The following is an 18,233-nucleotide window of genomic DNA, read 5'->3' as shown; positions in this document are numbered from 1 at the left end:
GCCCTCTTTTAAAAAGATTCTTAGAAAAAAAATTCCTGCTTTGCTTTAGTGTCAATTAAATTAATCAGTTATTGATTTATTTTCTTAAATAATCATTCTGTTTATCTTAGGAATTATACTATATATAACTGATAAAGCTCATCTTTTCTGACATTTTGCCTTTAAAAATTAACCTCATCTTTCTTTTTCTTTTTTGTATTTACATTTTGATTTAGGGACTTTGTATTTTAAATATCTTTATAAGCTACATTAAATATTTCCTGAAACCAAGGTAGTATAATAAAAGGTGATATGTTTTTAGGTATTAAAACTGTGGCATTCTAAACATCCTTTCTTTCCCCACAATAAAATTACAGCTCTCATTTGTTCATCTCTATACGTGCCACAAATTGTGCAAAACACTTTGTAAATCATCTCTTTTGATCCCCTTAGCAGTGCTATATAGAGGGTTTTCCCCCTTTTTACAGGTGAGAAAACTGTTGAGAAGTTAAGATAAAATTAGTTAATTAGGAAATCATGTTTTGAACTCAGTTGGATCTAAAACTTACACCTAGTCTGTATCATTCCTAATTGAAGAAGGTGAGTCGGTCCTCCATGTTTTAAAAACATTTAGGTCTTTTGTATGTCAAAGGAATAAATATGTTGGTTATCCAAATCTTCATTGGCAGTGGCACTTGAACAATGTCCTGGGCTTTTAAAATATGGTGAAATAATTTAGCATTATTATCAAATGTCAAATTACAGATTATGGAGGGCATAGCAGACATTTTTATTTGCAATCATCCCAAGATAATTTTACCTGAGCTGATTAAAAATTTGTAGAGTGGTCAGAGGAGATCATTAGCTACCTTGCTGCAATTATAATTTTTATGAAACTGTGAAATTCAATACTTGCTTGTATGAAGACAGGTACTTTAAGGGGTCAGTTTTTATTGTTCTTGTTGGCTGTAAAAGTGAATGGCAAATTCATCTAAAAATGAGGTAATATACTTGAGTGTTGCCACTTGCTGTACCTGAAAACTAGAATGATTTGTGTTAGCCAGACCTCCAGGTTATACTGAGTAATTTTAAAAGAGAGGAGGGAAGGGCAGCCTGCTTTCTTCTGCCCTTGACTGAAAAGTCCAAATATCTGTTTTCTTTATTTTCAAGTACACTTTATGGACTTCCTACAGAATATTAAGTGACAAGAAGGTTCTTTTTTTCTTTTTGTTCCCATTTCCTTTTATTTATTTATTTATTTTCCTAACACTTTTGGAAAGCATTCTCCTTCCAGGCATTTAAGAGCTTTTTTGGCATCTGATGTTGCCAGTGTTAACACTGGCAATTGGTGCAATTTACAATAGTGCATTAAATATAAATCTCATTTTACATCACTTGCATAAAGTTGATTTGTGGTAAAAGTTTGCTAGTAATGATAGATGTATATCATGAATTACTGCATGTCCAGTCCATGCACTTGAACTATATGGAAGTAAGCAATTATATGTTTACTTAAGAAATGTTAATGTGTCTCTACAACTTAATTTTGTCATGTCTTTGTCAACTTTGTAAAAGGCCATGATGAGTTTCTATGTCCTTGAGTTAGGTCATTTCCTTTCTGGGAAAGAGACTCTGAGCAATTAGAATAAATGTTTTTAAGCCCTTTTTAGAATTTTAAATTAACTTCTGACAATAAACCTTTTTCATCTGGGTAACTTCTCAGCCTTGAGATTTTTGGGGGCATGCCTTATTTCCCTTTGTGTGATTAGAACATTGTTTGTAGAATATGTGAGCATGTAACAGTTTATCTTAGATGTTTCGGGGCCCTTTGAAGAGTACAGAGGAGCATAATATTTTCTAAGTTTTTCTGGTCTCTTTCCTTGAATGGGTGCATTTGTTTTAGTGTCAGCTGTACCATATTTGATTTTAGTCTGACTGGTGTTTCATTGGCTCTGGCCTCTGCACAGTTCTGTTTCCCTTAGAACACTCACCTTCAGTGAGTCTAACTTTTCTCTTTTGAGTCTTTAGTTCTCTAGAGACTGTGGCTTCTCGTTTATTTTTTGTTGTTCTAGGGTCGGTGCCTTTACCAAATTAGGTATTTCCCCCAGTTCAACCTTGCTTTTAAAAATAGAAGGTGAAAGTGATACTGTCTTCCAATCTTTCTTAACTTCAGTTGAGGCTTGTGTGAGAGAAGTAAGCCTTTCTGAAAATGATTTGAGGGCTTGTTTTATCAAGTCTCCCAAGAGTGATACTTAGGTAGTACTTTTGTAGATGCATAAGAGAGAAGTTAATTAATTATATCCAAAGGATGCCTTTGGGCATTAGGGCTTAATTTACTTGTAGGACTCCAGTGGAGAAGGACACTAAGACTTGCTTTGAATATACCAAACAAAGGATGGCAAAGGATGGATGACTGACACTCTTTCAGTGCCTATGTTGCAGAAGGTAATGCATGAAGACTTTTAAATATATTCTCTCACTTAATATGAGGCTTGACTTGAAAAGCTAGGCCACTGGCAATGCTTCTATTAGAACTTTCCTAATCTTTTCTTTTTTTTTTAAAGGCTTATGGGAGACCCAGGCTAGGTTGAGTATGTTTGACTCCTCTTGTAGCTGGAATGATAAAATAAAGCCCCTGGTAACTTTAATACCCCCAGTTATATCAGTGGATAGATTATCTAGACAGAAAATCATTAATGAGACATCAGCCTTAAATGAACATTAGACCAGATGGACTTAATAGACATATATAGAACATTCCATCCAAAAGCAACAGAATACACATTCTTCTCAAGTGCACATGGAACATTCTCCAGGATAGGACATATGTTAGGCCACAAAACAAGTCTCATTACACTTAAGGAGACTGAAATCATATCAAGCATCTTTTCACAGTGGTATAATACAAGAAATCAGTTGCAAAAAGAAAATGAAAAATCACAAATATGTGGGATTAAACAACATGCTACTGAATAACCAGTGGGTGAACAAAGAAATAAAAGACAACTGAAAATGGAAATACAACTTACCAAAATCTATGGGATGCAGCAAAAGCAGTTCTGTGAGGGAAGTTCATAGCAATACAGGCCTAGCTCAAGAAACAAGACCAATCTTAATAATATAAGAGAGGAAATAAATGAGATAGGGATTAAAAGACAATATAAAAAGATCAGTGAAACTAAGAACTGGTTCTTTGAAAAGATAAACAGAATTGGCAAACCTTTAGCTAGTTACACCAAGAAAAAAAGAGAGGGCTCAAATAAATAAAACGAGAAATGAGAGAGAAGTTACAACTGATACCACAGAAATACTAAGGATTATGAGATTATTATGAATAATGATAGGCCAACAAATTATACAACCTAGAAGAAAGGGATATATTTCTAGAAACATACAATCATTAATACATTAATGAAAGAAGTTAAAGAATACACAAATAAATGGAAAGATAGTCGATGCTCATGGACTGGAAGAATTAATGTTGTTAAGATGGTCATACTATTCAATGACTATATTATAAAACTAAGTAATCAAAATAGTCTGTTAATTATTATACCTTTGTAATATAGTGGATATATGGAAATGTACTTTGGTGCAGCCACTATTGAAAGCAGCACAGTATTCTTTTGGATTTTAGGGATTTAGTGCAGTTTCAACATATAATCTAAATTGTCATTGTAGTTCACCACCTTGCATTTTGTTTTAAAGACACAGAGGCTTAAAATGAGGTTCTTTTCTTCTCTCAAAAAAAAAAAAAAAAAGGAAGTTGATGGCAATGTGGAACTATATTTAGAGCAATCTGTTGGTGCTTCAGTGGAATCTATCCTGTTGGTAAAATGTAGAGTAGGCTTAAAATGTTTTCTTTTTAATATTTTAATTTTAATTTTAATTTATAGAAAGAGAAATTGAGCATGTGAGCAGGGAAGATGGGAAGAGGGATAGAGAGAGAGAATCCCAAGCAGGCTCCATCTCTAATATGGAGCCCTATGCAGGGCTTGGTTTCACCACTCTGGGATCATGACCTGAGCTGGAATCAAGAGTCAGACACTCAACCGACTGAGCCACTGAGGTACCCCCATATGTTTGTTTGTTTGTTTTTAAGTTAAATGTCATTCCACTGACTCCACAGTAATAAAAATAAAAATTTTGCTTAATCATAAAACTTCACCTACTAGATTCAACTCACGTATATGATCAACTCTTAATTCCTATAGGGTAAATACTTTGGGAAATGAAAAGTTTCCTTGAACTGGTTGGTATTATACTAGCATATTCCTTCTAACTAAGTACAACTTCCACAAAGTTCTATGGCAGAGAAGTTTGGATGCTGCAGCTTATAGGCACATTATTAAAGAATCTCTGCAAAACAATATAACTTCATAGAGTTCCAAATAAATTTAAGATATTCATAGCACTCTTGCTACCCATCTAGCCATTACTCTTTCTATTTAATTAACACTTACTATTGAGAATCCATGAGATTCAGGGTTATGGAGCAATCCTGATCAGAAAGTGTTTAGGATGAAGGAAAAGACAGTCCATTTGTTTGAGACATGGTAGTTTAGTTTCACTCAGAAATTGAAGAGTATGCCAAAATCTCAAGTGCCACTGTCAATGACACATATATTTTTTGGTATTAACCTGTAATGTCTTGAGTGTTCCCAGTTGAAAAATTGCTTCCGTATTATATCAAGCTCAAAAATCCTCAAAATCTTGGCATCTTACTTGATTAATATTACTTAGCCATAAAAAAAGGATGAGATTGTGCCATTTGTGACAACATGGATGGACCTAGAGGATATTATCCTAGGTGAAGTAAGTCAGGCTGAAAAAGACAAATACCATATGATTTCACTTACATGTGTAATCTAAAAAAAAAAAAAAAAAAAGAGAGAGAATAAACAAACAAAAAGCAGAATGAGAACTAAAAATACAGAGAACAAACTAAGGGCTGCCAGAGGGGAGGGGGAACTGGGCAAAATGGGTGAAGGGGAGTGGGAGACACAAGCTTCCAGTTATAGATGAATAAGTCATGGGAGTAGAAGACACAGCATAAGGAATATTGTTAATGATATTTTAATAGTGTTGCATAGTGACAGAAAGCAGCTGTACTTGTAGTGAGTATAGCGTGGTGTATAAATTTGTCCTATCACTATGTTATACACTTAAAACGAAGGTATCATTTTGTGTCAATTATACCCAAATAAAAACATTGGAAAACAAAACAGAACAAACAAAATTAAACTCATAGATACAGAGAACAGAATGGTGGGTGCGGGGGGGAAGGGGACTTGGAAGGAGAGTGAAATGTGTAAAGGGGGTCAAGAGATACAGATACCCAGCTATAAAGTGAATAAGTCATGGATGTGTAATGTACAGCATAGTGTCTATATCAATAGTATTGTAGTGCATATTTGAAATTACCAAGAGAGTAAATCTTAAAATCTTGTTTCTCATCACAGGAAAAAAAACTTCACTTTTTTGTAATTTTGTGTAGTACAGTATAATACAGATGGTAACTAGACTTATTTTGTGGTGATCATTTCACTGTGTATACAAATATTGAATTATTATGTTGTATACCTGAAAATAACATAATATTACATGTCACTTATACCTCAATTTAAAAAAATGTAAAAAAACAAAAACAAAAAAAAAAAAAACAAAAGCTCAAAGACCCTCAGACCCTTTAGCTGCTTGATAGTAGCATATGTGTCCATTTGTACTGTTATTTTTCCTTAGCACCTAGAGTTCCTGGCCTATTATAAGTGTACAATAAATATTTTTTAGTAAAAGTAAAATGTAATCTAATGATTTTTAATACTCCCTAAGATAGTTTTATATACTTTCATTTGAAATCTGTGGAGATTTTAAATAAGTTATGAGTCTGGCTATGATCTCGCTGACACCTCAGATCTTCATTGACATGAGTAAAGATCCAGAAGATGCTGAATGGAGTGGATATGAGTGGATTTGTTTTGTGAACTTATGGGTGAGAGAGGCAACTATCAACAGGAGCACATATTGTTTGCCATAGGTCTCTTGCAAGAAGCAGGATGTCCTGCTTCTCTGGCCTTTGGCTGATTCTGCAGCAGATGAGTTGAAGCAGAAATTATAACAGGACATGCTTCCTGTTAGGAGCTATCATGAGTCACTGCATTTATTGGGAAGAAATTGTTCACAGTAATTTGAAGACCTTGACATAAGAGTGATCGTCACTGGCACAGGAGGAATGAATGAAATAAAGAACTTGGTACCATTTCTAGTACCATTTGAAAATAATTGGGTTTAGAATGACATCAGAGATGTTTTTCTACATTAAATGTTCTAAGAACAATGTGACTTCAGTGACAGGGACTCCAGTGAAAACCTGAAGTCATTTAGAAAATGTACCATGGCTTTGACAAGCATAAAGACTTATATATAATCAATCCCAAATGTTACACAGCTGTTTCTAAAAAGTATTAAGTGTAATATTATTGTCCTAATTATCTTTTTCCCCCCAAGAATGTGGTATTATATGGCATCCCTTACAATTAACTATGATTAGTTGAAATCAGTATGCCAACCCTGTAACGTTACATACAATGACATTAGTTGTGTTATGAATAAATGTACCAAACAAGGAAACAAACACATATTTTAAAAAAATGAAAGAAAAAAAAAGAGGTTGAAGTGTTGACAGGGGTGAATGGAGGTAGAAGATGAGGACACAGGAGGCAGATACACAGGATAATGGTGAAAATCTAAACCCTTGTGGAAAAAAAAAAAAAGAAATCTTGAGGAGTTCTAGTTCTCCTCATACTATAGAATGGAGGGTTCAAAGGTGTACTACCTAAATCTCAGAAATTAGAGAACCTCCAGCTGATGTCTGGGTAACATTAGTCAGCATCTCAAGTTATATGCTCCCAATGTTGTACCAACTTCTCCCTCAGTCCCCATTGAAATCCTACCATACATCCCAACACGTATACCAAAGCCTAGGACTCATGCTTGACTATGTTTTTCCTCTTACCTTCCATAACCAACCCAAAAGAAATTCTGTATTTGTTTCCAAAATAAACTTTGAAGTCATTTACTTGTCTTCTATATCACTACTATTCCTGATCCTAGAACACCATCATTTCCTTCCTGGGTAACTGCAAGAATTGTAATCTCCATTCTAACCACCCTTTCACCACTCTTGCCATGCTCCTTCCATAGCAGAGTGATCTATGAAAACAGTAAATAAAATCAAGTCTCTGTTTAAAAATCCTCTAGTGAGTTCCCATAAATCTGAGGATGGAATGCAAACTCCTGCAGTGGTGGAGAGTAGCTGGCCCCTCACCCAGTACCACTTGCTCTCAGTAGGCTTCTACCACCCGGCCTGCCTACACCTGAGAGGTGCCAAGATTTCTCCTGCCTTAGGGTTTTTGTTCTTGCTGCTCCTGGACATGTCTTTCTCCTTCTCATTCCATCCCCATCTTCTCATCCTTCCATGTAGGTTCAAATATCCCTCCTTGTGGAGGTCTTCCCTTTCTATTCTATTGAAAATTGTCCCCGTTTACCACATTGCTTTATTTATTTATTTATTTATTTATTTATTTATTTATTTATTTATTGTAGCACTTGTTAAGATTTATAACTTACGTGCTATTTCTCTTCTGATCAGAGATGGGAGCCTGTGGCTTTTTCACAGTTGTATTCCCATTGCCATTTTATAATAAGCACCCCATACATATTGGTTGAGTGAAAAAGATTCTTTATTTGGATGTCCTTTTGTGCCTTTGAAAACCACTGGCTTCCCACTTGTCTCTTCCTATGGCTCAGAGAAATCCACAGGCTTATCCCATATTTTGACTTTCATATAGATCTTTTCTGCTTCCCACACCAAACGAACTTCCTAAAAATTGAGTCATGTAAATAGGCCTCTGATAGGGTGGGGAGCAATTCTTCTTATTGCCATAAGGGTCCAGCCATGGCTGAATCCTAGTAGGCACGCAGATTGGGCTGAAATGGGCTGTTGATGTATTTGTCCTTGAAGTCTGTGCCAGTTAATCATTCTTCACCTCCAAAGTTAAGTGACTTTTCAAAAATATGTCATATAACTTAGAGGGTCCTGAGAAGGAAAAATAAAACTGTATCGTCCTTCCTGAAATCAGTTTTAATCAGAGAGAAGTTAGTAGAACTCTAGACAGTGAAATGCATTTTCTTGTGGATCTGCAATTCTAATAGTTTTTTCTATTTTTTTTATTGAGGTATAATTGAAAAATGAAATAGTAAGATAAAGTGCATATCATGATGATTTTATATGTATAAACTGTGAAAGGACTCCCTCTATCAAGTTTAATCAACAGATCCATTGCCTTGTATATTGGCCTTTTTGTGTGTGTGTGAAGTTCTACTCTTACCACATCCAATTATACAATACAATGTTATCAACTACAGTCATTGAGTTACATATTAGATACTAAGATTTTATTCATCTTATAACTGAAAGTTTGTATTACTTTTCTACCAACAATTCCCTTATTTCCTCCAGCCCCCAGCCCCTGGCAAGTGCTTTTCTATTCTCTGTTCCTATGAGTTTGACTTTTGACTTTTGACTTTCTTTTTTTTTTTGTTTTAGGTTTCATTGTAAGTGATACCATGCAATGTTTATCCTCCTCTCTCTGGCTTATTTCACCTCACACAATGACCTCAAGATCCATCTGAGTTTTCACATGTGGCAGGATTTCCTTCTTTTTAAAGACTGTGTAATATTCCATTGTATGTATAAACTACAATTTCTTTATCCATTCACCCATGGCTGGAAATATAGGCTGTTTCCATGGTTTAGCTATTGTAAATAATACAGTGATGAACATAGCAGGACCGATTATCTCTTTCAGATAATGGTTTCATTACCCTTGGTTATATACTCAGAAGTGGGGTTTCTGGATTGTGTGGTAGTTCTGTTTTTATTTCTTGAGGAACCCCTATACTGTTTTCCGTAGTGTCTATACCAATTTACATTCCTCCCACAAACAGTGTACATAGTTCCCCTTCTCTCCACATCCTCACTAGCATTTGTTATTTCTTGTCTTTTTTATGATAGCCATTCTAACAGGTGTGAGCTGATATGTCTTTGCAGTTTGACTTGCATTTGCCTGATTATTAGTGATGTTGAATAACTTTTCATGTACCTTTTGGCCATCTGTATTTTGTATTTTTTTATTTTTAGCAAAGTATTTGTTCATATTCTTTGTCCATTTTTTAATTGGGTTGTATGTTGTGTTGCTATAAGTTCCTGTTGTATTTCGGATATTAATCCATTATCAGATATGTGGTTTGCAAATACTTTCTCTCATTCCATAGGTAGCCTTTTCATTTTGTTGATGGTTTCTTTTGTTGTGCAGAAACTTTTTAGTTAAATGTAGTCCTGCTTATTTATTTGTGGTTTTGTTCCTTTGCTTATGGTGTCAAATCCCAAACGTCATTGCCAAGACGGATGTCAAGGAGCTTAACCTCTATGTTTTCTTTTGGGTGCTTTATGATTGTAGGTCTTATGTTCAAGTCTTTAATCTACTTTCAGTAGATTTTTGTGTATGGTATAAGATAGAGGTCCAGTTTCATTCTTTTATATATGGCTACCAGTTTTCCCAACACCATTTTTTGAAAAGACTGTCCATTTTCCATTGTATATTCTTGGTTCCTTTGTTACAAATTAATTGATTATATATGCCTGGCCTGTATCTGGGTTCTCTATTTTGCTCTATTGATCTATGTGTCTGTCTGTATGCCAATACCACACTGTTTTGATTACTATAGCTTTGTAATATAGTTCAAAATCTGGAAGTTTAATACCTCAAGCTTTGTTTTTCTTTCTTAAGATTTCTTTGGCTATTTGGTATATTTTATGGTTCCATACTAATTTTAGGATTGTTTTTTCCATTTCTGTGAAAAAATGTCATTGAAATTTTGATAAGGATTGCATTGATTTTGTAGATTGCTTTGGGTAGTAGGGACAATTTAACAATATTAATTCTTCCAATCCATGAGCATGGACTATCTTTCCACTTATTTGTGTCTTCTTTAATTTCTTTCATCAGTGTCTTATGGTTTTCAGTATACAGGTCTTTCTCTTCACAGTTAAATTTATTTCTATGTATTTTATTCTTCTTGATGCAGTTGTAAATTGGAATGTTTAATTTCTCCTTCTGGTAGTTCATTGTTGTTGTATAAAAACACAATGTTTTTTGTATGTTGCTTTTGTGTCCTGCAATGTTACTGAATTTGCTGATTAGTTCTAACAGTTTTTTGGTGGAATCTTCAGGATTTTCTATATATAATACCATCTACAAATAGAAACAGCTTTAATGCTCTCTTTCCTACTTGTATGCCTATTATTTCTTTGTCTTGCCCAAGTCCTCTGCTTGGGACTTCCAGTACTGTGTTGAATAAAAATGGCAATCCCTGTTTTGTTCTTGGTCTTAGAAGAAAACTTTTATCTTTTTATAAGTGGGTATCATATTAGTCCTGGGCTTGTCATATATAACCTTTATTGTGTTGAAGTATGTTCCCTTTATACGCATTTTGTTGAGAGTGATTTATTTTAATCATAAATGGATGTTGATGATGTCAAATGCTTTTTCTTCATCTATTGAGATGATCATATGATTTTTATCCTTCATGTTGTTAATGCACTGCATCATATAATTGATTTGCAGATGTTGAACCATCCTTGCATCCTGGGAACGAATACCACTTGATCATGGTGTATGATCTTTTTAATGTACTGTTGAATTTTTTTCCTAATATTTTGCTGAAAACTTTTTTTATCTGCCTTTTTATCCTCATCTTGTCTCACTCTCTTTTTTTAAATTTAAGTATAATTGACATGTGTTACATTAGTTTCAGTATACAACATAGTAATTTGACAATTCTGTATATTATACTATACTCATCATGGTAAGTGTAGTTACATCTATCACCGTACAATGTTATTAAAATATTATAGACTGTATTCCCTACATGGTACTTTGTATCTCCATGGCTTATTTATTTCATAACTGGAAGTTTGTACCTTTTAATCCCCTTTATCTATTTTGCCCATCCCTTAGTCCTCTCCCCTCTGGCAACCACTAATTTGTTCTCTGTGTTTATGATTCTGTCTCTGTTTGTTTCTCTGTTCATTTGTTTTGTTTTTTAGATTCCACATATAAATGATATCATATGGTGTTTCTCTTTTACTTATTTCACTTACCATAATACCCTCCAGGTTTATTTTTGCTGAGTATTTTTACATCTATATTCATCAGGGATATTGGCCTGTATTTGTTTGTTTGTTTGTTTGTTTTTGTTTTGTTTTCCTCATACATTCTGTGTATGGCTTTGTTATCAGGGTAATGTTGTCCTCATATAATGAGTTCGGAAGTTTTTTCCTCAAATATTGGTATTTGTTCGTTTTTAAAATGTTTCGTAGAATTCACCAGTGAGGATATTGGTACTGGATTTTTCTTTCTTGGGAGTTTTTTGATTACTGATTCAATAGTAATTTGTCTATTCATGTGTTCTCTTTCTTCATGATTCAGTATTGGTAGGTTGCATCATTTTCAGAATATATCCATTTCTCCTAGGTTGTTCAATTCATTGGTGTATAATTGTTTATAGCAGTATCTTATGATTCTTTGTATTTCTGTGATCTTGGCTGTAATGTTTTCACTTTCATCTATAATTTTATTTGAGTCCTCTTTTCTTGCTTAGTCTAGCTAAACGTTTGACTGGTTTGTTTATCATTTAAAAACTTTTTATTCTTTCCATAAATTTTGGTATGTTGTATTTCCATTTCATTTGTTTCAAATATTTTTTTTATCTCTCTTTTGATTTTTTTCTTTGACTCATTGGTTATCAGGAGCATGTTGTTTAATCTCCACATATTTGTGAATTTTCCAGTTTTTTTTTTCATAATTGATTGGTAGTTTCACACCTTTGTGGTTGGAAAAGATGCTTGATATGACTTCAGTCTTAAATGTATTGAAACTTGTTTTGTGGACTAAAATATTATCTATCCTGGAGAATGTCCCATTTGCACTTGAGAAGGATGTGTATTATAATTGAATGGAATTGAATGGAATATTCTGTATATGTCTGTTAGGTCGTCAAGCCTAACATATAATTTATTAAAAAAATTTTTTAATGTTTATTTATTTTTGAGACAGATACAGAGCATGAACAGAGGAGGGACAGAGAGAGGGAGACACAGAATCTGAAGCAGGCTCCAGGCTCCCAGCTGTCAGCACAGAGGCCAACATGGGGCTTGAACTCATGGACTGCAAGATCATGACCTGAGCCGAGGTCAGATGCTTAACTGACTGGGCCACCCAGGTGCCCAGAGCCTAACATATAATTTAAGTTTAATGTTTCCTTATTGACTTTCCACCTGGATTATCTATCCAATGTTGAATGTGGGGTATTAAAGTCTCCTGCTGTTATTGCATTGTTGTTTCTTTCTTCAGATCTTGTAATATTTGCTTTATGTATTTAGCTGCTCCTATTTTTGCATGCATAAATATATACAAATACATCCTCTTAGTGAATTGACTCCTTCATTATTATATAATGACCTTCTTTGTCTCTTGTTACAGTGAATCTATTTTGTTTGGTATCAATATAGCTATCCTTGAATTCTTCTGGTTTCCATTTGCATGGAAGGTCTTTTTCTATACCTTCACTTTTAGTCTGTTTGTTCTTAAAATTGAAGTGATTCTCTTGTACACAGCATATAGTTGGGACTTGTTTTTTATCTGGTTAGCCACTTTGTGTCTTTTGGTTGAAGAATTTAGTTCATTTACATTTGAAGTCATTATTGATAAGAATGGACTTACTATTGCCATTTGCTAATAATTTTCTGGTTGCTTTATAATTCATTGTTCATTTTTTTTTAAATCTCTCTCCCTTTTTTTAATGTTTATTTTGAGAGAGAGACAGAGACAGAGAGAGAGAATCCCAAGCAGGTACCACGCTGTTAGTGCAGAGCCCGATGCAGGACTCAATTCCACATACTGTGAAATCATAACCTGAGCTGAAATCAAGGGTTGGATACTTAACCAACTGAACCCCAGGCATCCCATTTTTTATCTCTTGTTTTCTTCTGTGATTTTCTTTCTTTTCTTCCTCCTCCTCCTCCCCCTTCTCCTCCCTTCTTCTTCTTCTTCTTCTTCTTCTTCTTCTTCTTCTTCTTCTTCTCCTTTTCTCTAGTGCTATGATTTGATTCCTTTCTCTTTTATCTTTTGTGTATGTACTACTGTTTTTTGCTTCATGGTTACCATAAACTTTACACAAAACATCTTATATTTATAACAGTTTATTTTATTTTTTTTAAATTTTTTTTTTCAACGTTTATTTATTTTTGGAACAGAGAGAGACAGAGCATGAACGGGGGAGGGGCAGAGAGAGAGGGAGACACAGAATCGGAAACAGGCTCCAGGCTCTGAGCCATCAGCCCAGAGCCTGATGCGGGGCTCGAACTCCCGGACCGCGAGATCGTGACCTGGCTGAAGTCGGACGCTTAACCGACTGCGCCACCCAGGCGCCCCTATAACAGTCTATTTTAAACTAATAATTTAACTTCAAATACACGCAAAAACTGCATGCTTTTACACTGCCCTCCACACATATTTTATGTTATTGATTTCACAATTTACATTTTTTACAATGTATATTCCTTAGCAATTATTATACTTATTTTTAGTACTCCTATCTTTTGACATTTATGCTAAAATTATAAATGATTTACCAACCACCATTTTACTATTAGAATACTCTAATTTTAACTATATATTTACCTTTACCAGTGACTTTTATTCTTCCATGTTTTCCTGTTACTGGTTAATACCCTTCTAATACATATTTGGGTACGTATTTGTATTTTAATTTTTATAGTATTCTGAAAAAATTCACTTGAGCATATTGTGGATCCCCTGGAAACCCACTTTATCACAGAGTGCTGTAGTGGCCTTTTCATGCCCTCATTTGCATTTGTGTTGGTGATTAATTCACACCAAGTGAAGGCCAAATGATGTTAGTTTCCCTACTATAGAAACAGAGGTTTTGAGGTAGTTTAAATGGAGTTGTATTCCTCACCCTTTGTTTCTAATATGTATTACCTACATTAGTCCTTTGTGATAAGCTGTCCCAGAATGTTGACTTTCTTGGGCTCTCAGTGGCAGTATTTAAGGGTCTCTGGAAAAGCACAGTTGGGGAAGTAGAGGAAGAAGAACTCTACTCTTCCTCACCCTCATTCCCTATATCCCTGCCTTGTCTTCAATAAAGAAGCTCCTCTTTTCTTTTTAAAATGTTTTTTAATGTTTATTTATTTTTGAGAGACAGAGTAAGAGTGGGGGAGGGACAGAGAGAGAGGGAAACACAGAATCTGAAGCAGGGTCCAGGCTCTGGCCTGTCAGCACAGAGCCTGACATGGAGCTCAAACCCATGACCTGTGAGATCATGACCTGAGCCGAAGTTGGATGCCCAACCGACTGACCACTGAGGCACCCCAAGAAGCTCTCCTTTTCTATTTGTACATCAGTCCCCTTTGTAATAAACTTGATGACCAATGGGTTCAGTATCTTAAAACAAGTTTTTAAAACCACTGGCCTGGACCACTGCAGTTCTAGGTATAGAATTTAAAATATTACAAGAATGTATATAAAATCATCTGGCTAAAATTTGACTATACCCTTACGTTTTGAAGCAAAATATAGGAAATTGTCTCAAACTTAGAACCATAGGTATAAGCAAGTTTCCATTTAACATGAAGCAAAACACATTTCAGTTATAATACATGGGGTATTGCAGTAGGATACTTCACCTCTCTCATGTTACAGAGAATGTTAGACTCAAGGGTCCATCAGTGATTCAGAGGCAGAGCCAAGATTAGAACCCAACTTCCTGATTCCTGTTCCAGTAGTCCTCCCATTAATCTGGGTTTTTTTTTTTTTTTTTTTAACATTTATTTTAGTTTTGAGGGAGAGAGACAGAACATGAGTGGGGGAGGGGCAGAGAGAGAGTGAGACACAAAATCTGAAGCAGGCTCCAAACTGTCAGCACAGAGCCCTACGTGGGGCTCAAACCCACAAAACGTGAGATCGTGACCTGAGCTGAAGTTGGTTACTTAACCAACTGAGCCTCCCAGGTGCCCCCTCTGCATCTTCTTCACACCCTTTTCTCTCAAAATTATCTTGCTGTGAGAAACTTCAAGTTTCTGGGGGAAAAATCTATTTTTTTCAGGAGAGTTTTGAGACATCTCTGACAAGAAAAAAAGTGGCTTTTTAATCAGAATATACATTTGCAAATCTACAAATATTAGTTTTTCTTTTATTTGGGTCACAGGTTGTTCTTTTCTACTCTTTCTTCTTTTTGCCGAAACCAATGCCCTGGGTGTAAGTAAGGCTTTCAAGACGTTTTATGTTCCTTTGTGAGATGCTTTGGAGTTAATATATACCCCTTATGTGACAGGCCTGGTTACAAGAGAAATCATTATAATTTTTCTGTGTCTGGGGCCTGACTCTTGCTTGTTGTCTTAATGTTTCCGAAGCTCTAATCTGAAATACACTGATATACTTATTTGGTACGTAGAGTCCTCTGTGCCTTGCTCCTTGTAGTATCTTATCTTTCATCCACTTGTCTAGAAAAGTTACTATGGAGTCCAGTGGGTGTGCTTCAAGCTTTCTCATAAAAACTCACTGTTTGGAGTTTTACTCTGAGGGGGATATCTTTTCCTTCCATTTGCGAGATTAGGGATAACCAGGTTGGCGAGAAAACTGTAGTTTTTATTTCTGTTTGTTCTTTCCACAAAAACTCTAGAAATTCTTCCTTTTTACAGTTTTTCAAATTTAAGAGTAACTGTTTCTCTATTGAACACTTTCATCATTTACTTTTCTTCTAATTGCCTTGTTCTGTCCTTGTCTTCTTTTGTCCCCTTTCCTTCAAAACATGCATTGGCATTGCTTTGTGTCAAACAGTATATGATTTTAAATATAGCCAAATGTTTAATAGTTAGGTTGAATAGCTTCAGATACCATCTTTCATCTGCGTTGCTGAATGAAGCTTTAACAGAGCTGTTTATAAATGTTCTGCTAGCTTTTCTCTTTTCTGGCTTTTTCTTTCTAGAGTTACCCAGTTGGATTTATATATATTTATTATATCTTCCAACTCTTGCTGACTGGACTTCTGGTTTCAGTTGCTACCCATGGTTATTGATGTCATGGTTATTGCTTGAAATTATTGTTTTTGGTTCTCCTGTGTATGTTTTGATACTCATATATACTGGACTTCATTTTATTTTCAAAAATGCTGTTTCTCTGAATTTGTCACAATTTGCATCCTTTGCCCAACTTCTAGAAAATTAACAGTTGCGCACATATGGAGGCAAATGCAGACTTACTGGGTTCATTTCCCTTATGTAGGTCACTGATAAAAATAAATAACTTGGTGCTTTTTCTCTTGATGCAGAAAATAGGTTACTGTGGTCCCATGGAGAATATCTTCTCATTTTACTGTGTTACACTGTTGCTTCTAGAAAGTGATCATGTCAATCCTTTCTGAAGCTCTGACATTAATTTTTTTTTGAATACAGTGCAGCTAAGTCAACATAGGACAATTATGTTTGAAGTTTTATTTTATTTTAATTTTACTATCTGTATGTATGAGGAGTAATAAGAGAATAAGTCTAAAGCAGAACTTCACTGTCCTGTGGTAACTCAGCCAGGTGTGTTGTCTTCCAAAAATATTTAAACATAGAGACACATGTAGAGGGTTTTACTTTCCTACTAGGTATATTATTCTGTAATTTTCTTTTGCCACTTAAAATTACATCATAGCATCTCTCTGGTTAATAGGTATATGTCATATTCTTTAGTAGCTGCATAATAGTATGGATATATTATAGTTTATTTAATCATTATCCTTATCATGGACATTAAATTTGCTTTTAATTTTTTTAACCACTAAAAATACTGTTTTACATTATTGTAATTTTACAGTGAGACCTCTTTTGAATATATCCATTCATTCTGGTGCTTTTAATGCTGTAGGATAGATTCCCCAAAGATAATTGCTGGGTCAAGATGTATATGCATTTCTTATTTGCAATGGATATCACCACGTTACTTTGTGAAAGGTTCTAGCAATCATGCTTCCATCAGCAATATGTCCATTTTCCTACATCTTTCTAAACACTGGATATTTTTACTTAAATTTTTTTTTTAATATTTATTTTTCAGAGAGAGACAGAGAAAGACAGAGGCTGAGGAGGGGAAGGCAGAGAGAGAGGGAGACACAGAATCCAAAGCAGGCTCCAGGCTCGGAGCTATCGGCACAGAGCTGGACGCAGGGCTCGAAGCCGTGAACCGTGAGATCACGACCTGAGTCAAAGTCAGATGCTTAACTGACTGAGCCACCCAGGTACCCCAAGGATGTTTTTACGTTTTTAAATGTAGGCTAAACTGATGTTTAAAAAAGAGGATCATGTTTTAATTTCTATACCTTTTGCCCACTGATGGGGTCAATGCGGTTGGGCTTTTTTTGTTTTCTGTTTTTGTTTTTGTTTTTTTTTTTGTTTTTGTTTTTTTTGGTTGGTTGTTTAAATTTTATAGCCATTTGGATTTTTCTCCTGCTCATAGCCTTTGCTTATTCTTATTTTGAGTTGTTTTCTTCTTTTCAATTTATAGTTCTTTATCTTTTAGAACTAGCAATTTTATATTTGTGTTTTTAAATAAACTTTTAATTTTAGAACAGTTTTAGATTTACAGAATAATTATGAAGATAGTATGGAAAGTTCCCATATGACCCTCATCCTCCCTGCCCCATTTCCCTTGTTATTAACATCTTGCATTAGTATGGTGTATCTGTTACAATTAATGAACCAACATTGATACATTGTTATTAACTAAAGCCCATACTTTAGTCAGATATTCTTAGTTGTTTTTTCTAATGTCCTATTTCTATTACAGTATACCACCCAGGATACCATATTACATTTAATTGTCATGTCTCTTTAGGCTTCTCTGTGCTATGAAAGTTTCTCAGACTTTCCTAGTTTTTGATGACCTGGACAATTTTGAGGGGGCATTCTCATCTTATTCTGGATTTAAGGGAGAAAAAATCCATTATCTTTTCAGTAAGTATGATGTTAGCTGTAGTTATTTCGTAGAGGTTATTTATCAGTTTGAGGAATTTCCCTTCTGTCTCTAGTTTTCTGCTTGTTACAGATTTTGCAGATCTCCCCATTCTAT

General features: G+C 34.8%; 1 long non-coding RNA gene across 1 annotated transcript in view; it reads left to right on the top strand.

The window, feature by feature from the left end:
* The window catches only part of LOC147584263 (uncharacterized), a 170,553-nt gene extending 153,175 nt beyond the window's left edge, over positions 1 to 17,378 (top strand). The window contains exons 7-8 of the long non-coding RNA XR_015246604.1: positions 3,876 to 4,048; positions 17,223 to 17,378. This is a non-coding gene — a long non-coding RNA (uncharacterized LOC147584263). The remainder of the gene's footprint in view (positions 1 to 3,875; positions 4,049 to 17,222) is intronic.
* The last annotated feature ends 855 nt before the right edge of the window (positions 17,379 to 18,233 follow it).

Source organism: Puma concolor, chromosome A1, assembly GCF_028749965.1.
Source record: "Puma concolor isolate L17-30 chromosome A1, mPumCon1.1.hap2, whole genome shotgun sequence".
NCBI classification, from domain to species: domain Eukaryota; kingdom Metazoa; phylum Chordata; class Mammalia; order Carnivora; family Felidae; genus Puma; species Puma concolor.
Note: the sequence above shows the minus strand (reverse complement) of the source record. Positions and strands in the feature narration are given on the sequence as shown.